General features: G+C 50.8%; 1 pseudogene; it reads right to left on the minus strand.

Annotated features, from left to right (window-relative positions):
- Positions 1-3,312: 3,312 nt before the first annotated feature.
- On the minus strand, positions 3,313-10,795 carry LOC135291861 (zinc finger protein 260-like; annotated as a pseudogene).
- Positions 10,796-13,864: the final 3,069 nt, after the last annotated feature.

Consider the following 13,864-nt stretch of genomic DNA (forward strand, 5'->3'; position numbering starts at 1 on the left):
TTTTTCACTATTTTATTGTCTTTTTCCTTTCCCGCCTTTTCTCTTTTCTCTCACTCTTTTTCCTTTCTTTTTCCTCTTGTTTCCTTTTTCTGTTCCCCTTTTCCCCCCTCTTTTTTCTACCTTTTCTGCTTTTATCCCTCTTTCCCCCCATCTTTCCATTTTACCCCCATTTCTCCCTCTTTCCCCCACTTTTCTCCCTTTTCTCCCCTCTTTTTCCCCCAGTTCATTTGATTTTCTTTTTCCCCACATTTTTCTATCAGTTCCACAATTTTTTTCCCTTCTCTTCCTCTTCCTCCTTGGTTCTTTTGCATGGAGAAGAAACATCCATGGAGCTGAACTGCCTTGGGTTTTCCCTATTTTGGGGGGGAATTTTGGGGCCAAATTCCATCTTTATTTTGACAGCAGATTTAAAAAATCTCTCTGCCCATTGGCAGGATTTTATGACTTTTCTTCCCCGCAGTTTTTCTCGGTTTTTAATTAATTGTTTAAGTAACATTTTAATTTCTTGCTCCCAGGGCTGTTCTGCTATTTCCCTGCTTTTTCCACCTCTTTTTCCAAGAGGAAGAGACAGAAAAGGGGGGGGAAAAGGATGGAAAAGGGGTGGGAACGGATGGAAAAGGGGATAAGAGGGTGGAAAAGGAGAAAGAGGACTGGGGGGGAGAAGCTGTGATGATCTAGAGGGGATGGAGAATTTGGGATAACCCTGAAGATTTGCCATAATCTCAGGAATGGGCAGGGATCCCACTGGAGAATGGGAATGGCCTGGATCACATTGGAGACTGGGAATGCTGACGAAACCTGTTGGAGATTGAGAATGGGCACAGATCCCATTGGAGGTCTGGAATGGGCATGGATCTTGGTACTGGCAGTGGAGGAGGAATTTTGGGAAGTGAGGGCGAGCCCCCACTGGCTCTGAACAGCACCGGGAAAAGGCCCTGCAAGGGTTAATTATTAATTTAATTGGGTACTTAATTGGGAGTTGAAGTGGGAATTGAAGCCACAAGGAATAGGGGGGATCCAAGGGGTCGGAGTGATGGCAGCATCGTCCAGTGAGAGGACACAGGGACTGGGAAGAGGAATGTGGACAGGGATGGGAAACGGTACCAGGAGTGGGGACAGGCACCAAGACCAGGAGCAGGAATGGGGACTGGGACTGAGAATACGGGACAGGAAGAGCAAAGGGGACCGGGAATGGGGACAGAGACTGGGAATGGGACCAGGAATGTGGACAGGGACGGAGTGCAGGAATGGGACTGGAATGAAGGGACTGGGACCACTAATGAGGACAGGGACCGGGAACGGGACCTGGGACTGGGAATACAGAACAAGAACGGGGAAGGAGACTGGGAATATGGGAGCTGGATTTGGAATGGGACTGGAAAAACAAGACAGGGACTGGAAATGAGATCAAGAATGGGGACAGGCACTGGGAATGGGACAGGGAATAGAGGACTGTGCTGGGCTGTAAGATGTGTGTATTCTATTTCCAATCTGATAGAGGTGGGGCAGTTATGTCCTGTTAATTGGGCAGTTTACTTTATCTCTTCCACAAGCCATCCTCCCTCCTGGGAGCTATCTTCTGTTAATGAGCCACTGAACCCCACTGCATGACTGATGAAATTGCATCATCCCATGGTGAAATGCTCCACTCAGGGAGAGGAGCCAAGCATTCCTGCCTGAATACAATCTGAGATTTGGAACACCTCAAGCAGCCTTTTCCCAGTGGATTCCCAGAGGAAGAGCAGGCCCATCTCCACCACCACTGGTTCTGCAGAGGAAAACTCCACCCTTCTTCAGGATCATTTGTTCAAAAGAAGCACATCTATGACTGCAGGAGGACTGCAACCACCATTTCACTGGACTTCTACTAACTCTCTGGCCAAGAGGGTATCTGGTTGGATTCTGACTCCTTCTGTGATGTTTTTTATGGGACTGGGACCAGGAATGGGGACCAGGAATGGGAACAGGGACTGGAAGTGGGGACCAGGAATACGGGACAGGAAGCAGGTATGGGACCAGGAATGGGGACCAGGAATGGGAAGAGGGACTGCAAATGGAAGCGGTCATCTGGAAGACGGACTTGGAATTGGACTGGTGATGGGAGTATTGGAATGGGACAGGGAAGATAGAAATGGAAATATGGGAACGGGAGTGGGGGTGGGACTGGGAATACAAGAATGGGAACAGGAGAGGGAATATGGGATAGCAAATATGGAAAGAGGAACCGGAGAGAGAATATCGGATGGGGATTTGGAAGATGGGACCAACACTGGAAAGAGCTACATAGGAAGGGGACTGGGAATGGGAATATGGGAAGGGAACAGGTGTTGAGCTGTGCGTGGGTCTTCAAAGAGACAAAAGCAGTTGTTGGCTGTTGTAAAGCTGTTTATTGCATGAATCCATCAATCTTGAAGGCAGAGAGTTCAGTGTATTAAAGTCCAAGCATTAAGACGCGATATTCTGAGCAGACAGAGCATGAGCAACTCCCACATCTTGTTTCTGCTTCTTTTTTTTTCCTCTTTTTTTTCCATCCCAGCAGAGGAAGAATTTATTAATGAATCATCCAATCCGCTAAAAACACAATCCCCAGTTCATGTCCCTATTCGTGTTTCCATTGTTCCCAACCCTGTCCATGATGCCTCATGTCCCCACCCAGGGCTGTGTGCGCATGTGTCCCTGCACATACCCATCCATGTCTGTGTTCCCCAAGTCCATGTCCCCATCCATCTTCCCCATGTCCCTTCATGTCCATGTCCTCCCATGACCCTACACATGTCACTGTCACCCACATGCCTCCATCCATGCATTAGTTCAATGCCTTTATTTTAACCCCAGTTTCAGGGCTCTCAAGGGGATGAACAGAAAGCTTTCCGTTTCAAGGCCAAAACAAAATAATTGATGTGTCCCTGGCAGCAGAGTATTCCTGTGCTTGGGTGGGTGGGAAGACACTTTTTTGGAGGGATTTCCACCCCACTCTTTCCAAAATGGTGGGTTTTGCCCCAGTCCATCCCCATATGGCTGTGGAAGATGCCAGATGGAGAGGGAATTAAAGCAATGAATTTATGTTGGAGAAGACCTTCACGGCTATCCAGTATAGCTTGATGACACCAGAAGATGCAAAAAGTTGATTTTTCTGGGGTCACAAGTCAACAAATTGTCTCTCCACAATGGATTTCGAATGTTGGTCTGTGGATGAGTTCAGGTGACCATGGGAAGCCTGGAGGATGTGGAGCCCCCAGGCCGGTGTCTTCCCAACAGGAATCAACGCCACCACGGATCACTGGGACTCTGCCCGCTGTGGGTCAATGAGGATCATCCAGAGCAGATCTTCCCATGGGGGATGAAGCTGGAGCAGCGCACAAAGCTCTTCCTGCACTTCGGGCACTCGTAGGGCTTCTCTTAGTGATGTCTCCAATGGTGTGTGGTCAAGGCAGACCGCTGCGAGAAGCTCTTGCCATACTTGGGACACTCCTAGGGCCTCTCCCTGGTGTGGATGCAATGATGCCGGATGAGGTTGGACTTGTGCTTGAAGCCCTTGCCACAGTCAGGGCAGCAGAAGAGGCTCTCATCTGTGTGAATGCGCTGGTGGCGGAGGAGATAGGAATGGCTCAGAAACCTCTTCCTGCATTGCTCACACTCATAGGGCCTCTCCCCGCTGTGGCTTCTCAGGTGGACAACCAGGCTGGAGCTGTGGCTGAAGCTCTTCCCACACTCCCCGCACTCATAGGGCCTCTCCCCATTGTGGCTCCTCATGTGGACAACCAGGTGGGAGCTCTGGATGAAGCTCTTCCCACACTCCTCACACATGTAGGGCCGTTCCCCCGCGTGGCTCCTCAGGTGTTTGCTCAGGTCGGCCCGGTCGCAGAAGCTCTTCCCACACGTGGCACACTGGTAGGGCCGTTGCCCTGTGTGACTCCTACAGTGTCTGTTCACTTCAGAGCTTGTCCTGAAGCTCTTGCCACACTCCATGCACTTGTATGGCTGTTCCCTTGTGTGGATTCTCATGTGGCGCTTCACTTCGGAGCTCCACCTGAAGCTCTTCCCACATTTTGAGCACTTGTGGGGCTTCTCCCCATCCTGGAGCTGCTCATGGAGCCCCAGCTCCGAGCTCCGGCCACCTCCATGGCCCGTGGTGGGTCTTTCCTCCTCAGATCCCCGTGATCTGCGTTTGCAGCTCCCCCTCATGCGGGACTTCTGGAGCTTTTCCTCCTTGTTGCATTCCTGCACCATGCATCCGCTCAAAACAGCCTCTTCCACGAGCTTCTGCTGTGGGGATTTGTCCTGCCTGGTCTCCATCCTCAGCTCCTTCCCTGGTGGAGGAAGGACAAGGAGAGGATGGGATTTGCCTCCGTGCCACAGGGAAGGGCAAGGAGATCCCCCCAGTGCATCCCTGGCAGGACGGCCTTGGCAGCGAGGTTGCCCTGCATCTGGGGGCCATGCGGGGCTGGGAGATGGAGCAGGAGAGAGGGGGAAAGGGGCAGGGACTTCCTCCTCACCTGCATGGGGCTCCGGGTCCATCTTCCTCTTCCTCGCCGCCTCCTCCTCCTCCTCCATTGGGCCAAGGTTTGGGAATGGGAAGTCCTGGTTTGGGGAAAAACAAGGGATGAGCATGTTGGCTTTCAGGGTCACTCGGCCTGTCTTGATTTGAAAAGACCGGGGTCAGCTATCAAAGGTATGAGCCTCCCTTGAAATGGGAAATGGAAACTCCCTCCAAAGTATGATAATTTTGAAATGAAAGGGCTCTCAGGCAAAGATAGGGCACTAGGAATAACAGTCTTTCCTAGGAAAATGGAAATAAAAGGGCAGTACTACAAGAAATCACAGAGAGAGTCAGAATACAACCTGGCACCCTCTTGCTCAGGGTGTTGCTAGCAGTCCAATGAAATGGTGGCCGCAGTCCGCCTGGAGGGACCGATGTGGTTCTGTGAAGGCAGTGATGCTTTGGAAGGATGTAATTTTCCTCTGAAGGTGCAGTAGTGGTGTAGATGGGCCTGGTCTTCCTCTGGGAATCCAGTGGGAGAAGGCTGCCGTGTGTTTCAAATCTCAGCTTATAACCAGGTAGGAATGCTTGGCTCCTCCCTCTGGGTGGAGCATCTCACAATGGGATGATGTCATTTTATCATTCATGCAGGAACACTCAATGGCCTGTTAACTGAAGGTGTCTCCCCAGAGGGAGGGTGGGTCATGGAAGAGATAAAGAACACTGCTGCACCAGGTTTCAACAGATGGTGATAGAATACATCTGCTTCCATCTTGCATTGCAACCTAAGACAAGGAGGGACACAGACCAGGGGATGACACCGAGTAAGGTGGACACTGGCGCAGGGTTGATGGTGGGACGGGGGAGACACTGGGACAGGGGTGCCAGTGGGCTGAGGGACACACGGAGCAGGGGGCAATCCTGAGCAGGGGGGCACACCGGATCAAAGTGACACCGCTGGGTGTCCCCAGAGACTGGGCGGCTGCTAAAGCGGGGCTTCCAGTATGGAATGGCTGAGGCAGCCCCGGGCTCTGCCCAGTGCTAGTGCCAGTACCGGAGAAGGAGAAGCGGGAAGAGGAGGAGGAACTGTGGTGCTGCCTCACGTATTTCTTCATGAGCCCCTGGGACAAGTACTGGGCCAATGGCAGGCGGCTTGTGAACCTTGCGCAGCAGCTCGCCAAGACCGTCCTTGTCACCATACAGATGACAGCACCAGGGACAGAGTGGATAGTGGGAAATTTGGAAGTCCTTTGCAGTTGGGATACGGGATACCCCAAGCGGAGAGCGGGCCAATCCTTCATGATTTGCCAGATTGTCTACATCACCAATTCCCACCTGGCCAGCGCCAAGATTTCTTTTGCCTATCACACAAACACTTCCAGCTACGAGTACATGGATATCCGCTTCTATAATCAGTATTCTCACATTTCCATGCTGGACGACAAGCCATGGGAAAGGGTGCCCTATAGCTGGAATAATGGCCACCAGGTCATCTGCAATATCACCCTCTTGCACATCATTGACATGGCCAGAGAGCTGGAACTGGCATTCTCAAGGGGAGAGAGAATTCATGGCTTTTTTTCTACACTTTCCAGCTTTCCTTTTCCATGTTCAGAATTACCAGGGGAAGCGATGAGGCAGAAATTCCCAGTTCTCAGTGCATCCCCAAATCAAATTCTACTTTATTCCAACTATTTCCAGCCCGTGTTGCATTTTTTGCTCATTTTCTCTTTTCACTCTTTTCTCCTATTTTCCTACCTTTTTTTCACTATTTTATTGTCTTTTTCCTTTCCCGCCTTTTCTCTTTTCTCTCACTCTTTTTCCTTTCTTTTTCCTCTTGTTTCCTTTTTCTGTTCCCCTTTTCCCCCCTCTTTTTTCTACCTTTTCTGCTTTTATCCCTCTTTCCCCCCATCTTTCCATTTTACCCCCATTTCTCCCTCTTTCCCCCACTTTTCTCCCTTTTCTCCCCTCTTTTTCCCCCAGTTCATTTGATTTTCTTTTTCCCCACATTTTTCTATCAGTTCCGCAATTTTTTTCCCTTCTCTTCCTCTTCCTCCTTGGTTCTTTTGCATGGAGAAGAAACATCCATGGAGCTGAACTGCCTTGGGTTTTCCCTATTTTTGGGGGGAATTTTGGGGCCAAATTCCATCTTTATTTTGACAGCAGATTTAAAAAATCTCTCTGCCCATTGGCAGGATTTTATGACTTTTCTTCCCCGCAGTTTTTCTCGGTTTTTAATTAATTGTTTAAGTAACATTTTAATTTCTTGCTCCCAGGGCTGTTCTGCTATTTCCCTGCTTTTTCCACCTCTTTTTCCAAGAGGAAGAGACAGAAAAGGGGGGGGAAAAGGATGGAAAAGGGGTGGGAACGGATGGAAAAGGGGATAAGAGGGTGGAAAAGGAGAAAGAGGACTGGGGTGGAGAAGCTGTGATGATCTAGAGGGGATGGAGAATTTGGGATAACCCTGAAGATTTGCCATAATCTCAGGAATGGGCAGGGATCCCACTGGAGAATGGGAATGGCCTGGATCACATTGGAGACTGGGAATGCTGACGAAACCTGTTGGAGATTGAGAATGGGCACAGATCCCATTGGAGGTCTGGAATGGGCATGGATCTTGGTACTGGCAGTGGAGGAGGAATTTTGGGAAGTGAGGGCGAGCCCCCACTGGCTCTGAACAGCACCGGGAAAAGGCCCTGCAAGGGTTAATTATTAATTTAATTGGGTACTTAATTGGGAGTTGAAGTGGGAATTGAAGCCACAAGGAATAGGGGGGATCCAAGGGGTCGGAGTGATGGCAGCATCGTCCAGTGAGAGGACACAGGGACTGGGAAGAGGAATGTGGACAGGGATGGGAAACGGTACCAGGAGTGGGGACAGGCACCAAGACCAGGAGCAGGAATGGGGACTGGGACTGAGAATACGGGACAGGAAGAGCAAAGGGGACCGGGAATGGGGACAGAGACTGGGAATGGGACCAGGAATGTGGACAGGGACGGAGTGCAGGAATGGGACTGGAATGAAGGGACTGGGACCACTAATGAGGACAGGGACCGGGAACGGGACCTGGGACTGGGAATACAGAACAAGAACGGGGAAGGAGACTGGGAATATGGGAGCTGGATTTGGAATGGGACTGGAAAAACAAGACAGGGACTGGAAATGAGATCAAGAATGGGGACAGGCACTGGGAATGGGACAGGGAATAGAGGACTGTGCTGGGCTGTAAGATGTGTGTATTCTATTTCCAATCTGATAGAGGTGGGGCAGTTATGTCCTGTTAATTGGGCAGTTTACTTTATCTCTTCCACAAGCCATCCTCCCTCCTGGGAGCTATCTTCTGTTAATGAGCCACTGAACCCCACTGCATGACTGATGAAATTGCATCATCCCATGGTGAAATGCTCCACTCAGGGAGAGGAGCCAAGCATTCCTGCCTGAATACAATCTGAGATTTGGAACACCTCAAGCAGCCTTTTCCCAGTGGATTCCCAGAGGAAGAGCAGGCCCATCTCCACCACCACTGGTTCTGCAGAGGAAAACTCCACCCTTCTTCAGGATCATTTGTTCAAAAGAAGCACATCTATGACTGCAGGAGGACTGCAACCACCATTTCACTGGACTTCTACTAACTCTCTGGCCAAGAGGGTATCTGGTTGGATTCTGACTCCTTCTGTGATGTTTTTTATGGGACTGGGACCAGGAATGGGGACCAGGAATGGGAACAGGGACTGGAAGTGGGGACCAGGAATACGGGACAGGAAGCAGGTATGGGACCAGGAATGGGGACCAGGAATGGGAAGAGGGACTGCAAATGGAAGCGGTCATCTGGAAGACGGACTTGGAATTGGACTGGTGATGGGAGTATTGGAATGGGACAGGGAAGATAGAAATGGAAATATGGGAACGGGAGTGGGGGTGGGACTGGGAATACAAGAATGGGAACAGGAGAGGGAATATGGGATAGCAAATATGGAAAGAGGAACCGGAGAGAGAATATCGGATGGGGATTTGGAAGATGGGACCAACACTGGAAAGAGCTACATAGGAAGGGGACTGGGAATGGGAATATGGGAAGGGAACAGGTGTTGAGCTGTGCGTGGGTCTTCAAAGAGACAAAAGCAGTTGTTGGCTGTTGTAAAGCTGTTTATTGCATGAATCCATCAATCTTGAAGGCAGAGAGTTCAGTGTATTAAAGTCCAAGCATTAAGACGCGATATTCTGAGCAGACAGAGCATGAGCAACTCCCACATCTTGTTTCTGCTTCTTTTTTTTTCCTCTTTTTTTTCCATCCCAGCAGAGGAAGAATTTATTAATGAATCATCCAATCCGCTAAAAACACAATCCCCAGTTCATGTCCCTATTCGTGTTTCCATTGTTCCCAACCCTGTCCATGATGCCTCATGTCCCCACCCAGGGCTGTGTGCGCATGTGTCCCTGCACATACCCATCCATGTCTGTGTTCCCCAAGTCCATGTCCCCATCCATCATCCCCATGTCCCTTCATGTCCATGTCCTCCCATGACCCTACACATGTCACTGTCACCCACATGCCTCCATCCATGCATTAGTTCAATGCCTTTATTTTAACCCCAGTTTCAGGGCTCTCAAGGGGAGGAACAGAAAGCTTTCCGTTTCAAGGCCAAAACAAAATAATTGATGTGTCCCTGGCAGCAGAGTATTCCTGTGCTTGGGTGGGTGGGAAGACACTTTTTTGGAGGGATTTCCACCCCACTCTTTCCAAAATGGTGGGTTTTGCCCCAGTCCATCCCCATATGGCTGTGGAAGATGCCAGATGGAGAGGGAATTAAAGCAATGAATTTATGTTGGAGAAGACCTTCACGGCTATCCAGTATAGCTTGATGACACCAGAAGATGCAAAAAGTTGATTTTTCTGGGGTCACAAGTCAACAAATTGTCTCTCCACAATGGATTTCGAATGTTGGTCTGTGGATGAGTTCAGGTGACCATGGGAAGCCTGGAGGATGTGGAGCCCCCAGGCCGGTGTCTTCCCAACAGGAATCAACGCCACCACGGATCACTGGGACTCTGCCCGCTGTGGGTCAATGAGGATCATCCAGAGCAGATCTTCCCATGGGGGATGAAGCTGGAGCAGCGCACAAAGCTCTTCCTGCACTTCGGGCACTCGTAGGGCTTCTCTTAGTGATGTCTCCAATGGTGTGTGGTCAAGGCAGACCGCTGCGAGAAGCTCTTGCCATACTTGGGACACTCCTAGGGCCTCTCCCTGGTGTGGATGCAATGATGCCGGATGAGGTTGGACTTGTGCTTGAAGCCCTTGCCACAGTCAGGGCAGCAGAAGAGGCTCTCATCTGTGTGAATGCGCTGGTGGCGGAGGAGATAGGAATGGCTCAGAAACCTCTTCCTGCATTGCTCACACTCATAGGGCCTCTCCCCGCTGTGGCTTCTCAGGTGGACAACCAGGCTGGAGCTGTGGCTGAAGCTCTTCCCACACTCCCCGCACTCATAGGGCCTCTCCCCATTGTGGCTCCTCATGTGGACAACCAGGTGGGAGCTCTGGATGAAGCTCTTCCCACACTCCTCACACATGTAGGGCCGTTCCCCCGCGTGGCTCCTCAGGTGTTTGCTCAGGTCGGCCCGGTCGCAGAAGCTCTTCCCACACGTGGCACACTGGTAGGGCCGTTGCCCTGTGTGACTCCTACAGTGTCTGTTCACTTCAGAGCTTGTCCTGAAGCTCTTGCCACACTCCATGCACTTGTATGGCTGTTCCCTTGTGTGGATTCTCATGTGGCGCTTCACTTCGGAGCTCCACCTGAAGCTCTTCCCACATTTTGAGCACTTGTGGGGCTTCTCCCCATCCTGGAGCTGCTCATGGAGCCCCAGCTCCGAGCTCCGGCCACCTCCATGGCCCGTGGTGGGTCTTTCCTCCTCAGATCCCCGTGATCTGCGTTTGCAGCTCCCCCTCATGCGGGACTTCTGGAGCTTTTCCTCCTTGTTGCATTCCTGCACCATGCATCCGCTCAAAACAGCCTCTTCCACGAGCTTCTGCTGTGGGGATTTGTCCTGCCTGGTCTCCATCCTCAGCTCCTTCCCTGGTGGAGGAAGGACAAGGAGAGGATGGGATTTGCCTCCGTGCCACAGGGAAGGGCAAGGAGATCCCCCCAGTGCATCCCTGGCAGGACGGCCTTGGCAGCGAGGTTGCCCTGCATCTGGGGGCCATGCGGGGCTGGGAGATGGAGCAGGAGAGAGGGGGAAAGGGGCAGGGACTTCCTCCTCACCTGCATGGGGCTCCGGGTCCATCTTCCTCTTCCTCGCCGCCTCCTCCTCCTCCTCCATTGGGCCAAGGTTTGGGAATGGGAAGTCCTGGTTTGGGGAAAAACAAGGGATGAGCATGTTGGCTTTCAGGGTCACTCGGCCTGTCTTGATTTGAAAAGACCGGGGTCAGCTATCAAAGGTATGAGCCTCCCTTGAAATGGGAAATGGAAACTCCCTCCAAAGTATGATAATTTTGAAATGAAAGGGCTCTCAGGCAAAGATAGGGCACTAGGAATAACAGTCTTTCCTAGGAAAATGGAAATAAAAGGGCAGTACTACAAGAAATCACAGAGAGAGTCAGAATACAACCTGGCACCCTCTTGCTCAGGGTGTTGCTAGCAGTCCAATGAAATGGTGGCCGCAGTCCGCCTGGAGGGACCGATGTGGTTCTGTGAAGGCAGTGATGCTTTGGAAGGATGTAATTTTCCTCTGAAGGTGCAGTAGTGGTGTAGATGGGCCTGGTCTTCCTCTGGGAATCCAGTGGGAGAAGGCTGCCGTGTGTTTCAAATCTCAGCTTATAACCAGGTAGGAATGCTTGGCTCCTCCCTCTGGGTGGAGCATCTCACAATGGGATGATGTCATTTTATCATTCATGCAGGAACACTCAATGGCCTGTTAACTGAAGGTGTCTCCCCAGAGGGAGGGTGGGTCATGGAAGAGATAAAGAACACTGCTGCACCAGGTTTCAACAGATGGTGATAGAATACATCTGCTTCCATCTTGCATTGCAACCTAAGACAAAGAGGGACACAGAGCAGGGGAGGACACCGAGTAAGGTGAACACTGGCACAGGGTTGATGCCGGGATGGGGGAGACACTGGGACAGGGGTGCCAGTGGGCTGAGGGACACACGGAGCAGGGGGCAATCCTGAGCAGGGGGGCACACCGGATCAAAGTGACACCGCTGGGTGTCCCCAGAGACTGGGCGGCTGCTAAAGCGGGGCTTCCAGTATGGAATGGCTGAGGCAGCCCCGGGCTCTGCCCAGTGCTAGTGCCAGTACCGGAGAAGGAGAAGCGGGAAGAGGAGGAGGAACTGTGGTGCTGCCTCACGTATTTCTTCATGAGCCCCTGGGACAAGTACTGGGCCAATGGCAGGCGGCTTGTGAACCTTGCGCAGCAGCTCGCCAAGACCGTCCTTGTCACCATACAGATGACAGCACCAGGGACAGAGTGGATAGTGGGAAATTTGGAAGTCCTTTGCAGTTGGGATACGGGATACCCCAAGCGGAGAGCGGGCCAATCCTTCATGATTTGCCAGATTGTCTACATCACCAATTCCCACCTGGCCAGCGCCAAGATTTCTTTTGCCTATCACACAAACACTTCCAGCTACGAGTACATGGATATCCGCTTCTATAATCAGTATTCTCACATTTCCATGCTGGACGACAAGCCATGGGAAAGGGTGCCCTATAGCTGGAATAATGGCCACCAGGTCATCTGCAATATCACCCTCTTGCACATCATTGACATGGCCAGAGAGCTGGAACTGGCATTCTCAAGGGGAGAGAGAATTCATGGCTTTTTTTCTACACTTTCCTGCTTTCCTTTTCCATGTTCAGAATTACCAGGGGAAGCGATGAGGCAGAAATTCCCAGTTCTCAGTGCATCCCCAAATCAAATTCTACTTTATTCCAACTATTTCCAGCCCGTGTTGCATTTTTTGCTCATTTTCTCTTTTCACTCTTTTCTCCTATTTTCCTACCTTTTTTTCACTATTTTATTGTCTTTTTCCTTTCCCGCCTTTTCTCTTTTCTCTCACTCTTTTTCCTTTCTTTTTCCTCTTGTTTCCTTTTTCTGTTCCCCTTTTCCCCCCTCTTTTTTCTACCTTTTCTGCTTTTATCCCTCTTTCCCCCCATCTTTCCATTTTACCCCCATTTCTCCCTCTTTCCCCCACTTTTCTCCCTTTTCTCCCCTCTTTTTCCCCCAGTTCATTTGATTTTCTTTTTCCCCACATTTTTCTATCAGTTCCGCAATTTTTTTCCCTTCTCTTCCTCTTCCTCCTTGGTTCTTTTGCATGGAGAAGAAACATCCATGGAGCTGAACTGCCTTGGGTTTTCCCTATTTTGGGGGGGAATTTTGGGGCCAAATTCCATCTTTATTTTGACAGCAGATTTAAAAAATCTCTCTGCCCATTGGCAGGATTTTATGACTTTTCTTCCCCGCAGTTTTTCTCGGTTTTTAATTAATTGTTTAAGTAACATTTTAATTTCTTGCTCCCAGGGCTGTTCTGCTATTTCCCTGCTTTTTCCACCTCTTTTTCCAAGAGGAAGAGACAGAAAAGGGGGGGGAAAAGGATGGAAAAGGGGTGGGAACGGATGGAAAAGGGGATAAGAGGGTGGAAAAGGAGAAAGAGGACTGGGGGGGAGAAGCTGTGATGATCTAGAGGGGATGGAGAATTTGGGATAACCCTGAAGATTTGCCATAATCTCAGGAATGGGCAGGGATCCCACTGGAGAATGGGAATGGCCTGGATCACATTGGAGACTGGGAATGCTGACGAAACCTGTTGGAGATTGAGAATGGGCACAGATCCCATTGGAGGTCTGGAATGGGCATGGATCTTGGTACTGGCAGTGGAGGAGGAATTTTGGGAAGTGAGGGCGAGCCCCCACTGGCTCTGAACAGCACCGGGAAAAGGCCCTGCAAGGGTTAATTATTAATTTAATTGGGTACTTAATTGGGAGTTGAAGTGGGAATTGAAGCCACAAGGAATAGGGGGGATCCAAGGGGTCGGAGTGATGGCAGCATCGTCCAGTGAGAGGACACAGGGACTGGGAACAGGAATGTGGACAGGGATGGGAAACGGTACCAGGAGTGGGGACAGGCACCAAGACCAGGAGCAGGAATGGGGACTGGGACTGAGAATACGGGACAGGAAGAGCAAAGGGGACCGGGAATGGGGACAGAGACTGGGAATGGGACCAGGAATGTGGACAGGGACGGAGTGCAGGAATGGGACTGGAATGAAGGGACTGGGACCACTAATGAGGACAGGGACCGGGAACGGGACCTGGGACTGGGAATACAGAACAAGAACGGGGAAGGAGACTGGGAATATGGGAGCTGGATTTGGAATGGGACTGGAAA

The sequence above is a fragment of the Passer domesticus genome, unplaced genomic scaffold, assembly GCF_036417665.1.
Source record: "Passer domesticus isolate bPasDom1 unplaced genomic scaffold, bPasDom1.hap1 HAP1_SCAFFOLD_138, whole genome shotgun sequence".
NCBI classification, from domain to species: domain Eukaryota; kingdom Metazoa; phylum Chordata; class Aves; order Passeriformes; family Passeridae; genus Passer; species Passer domesticus.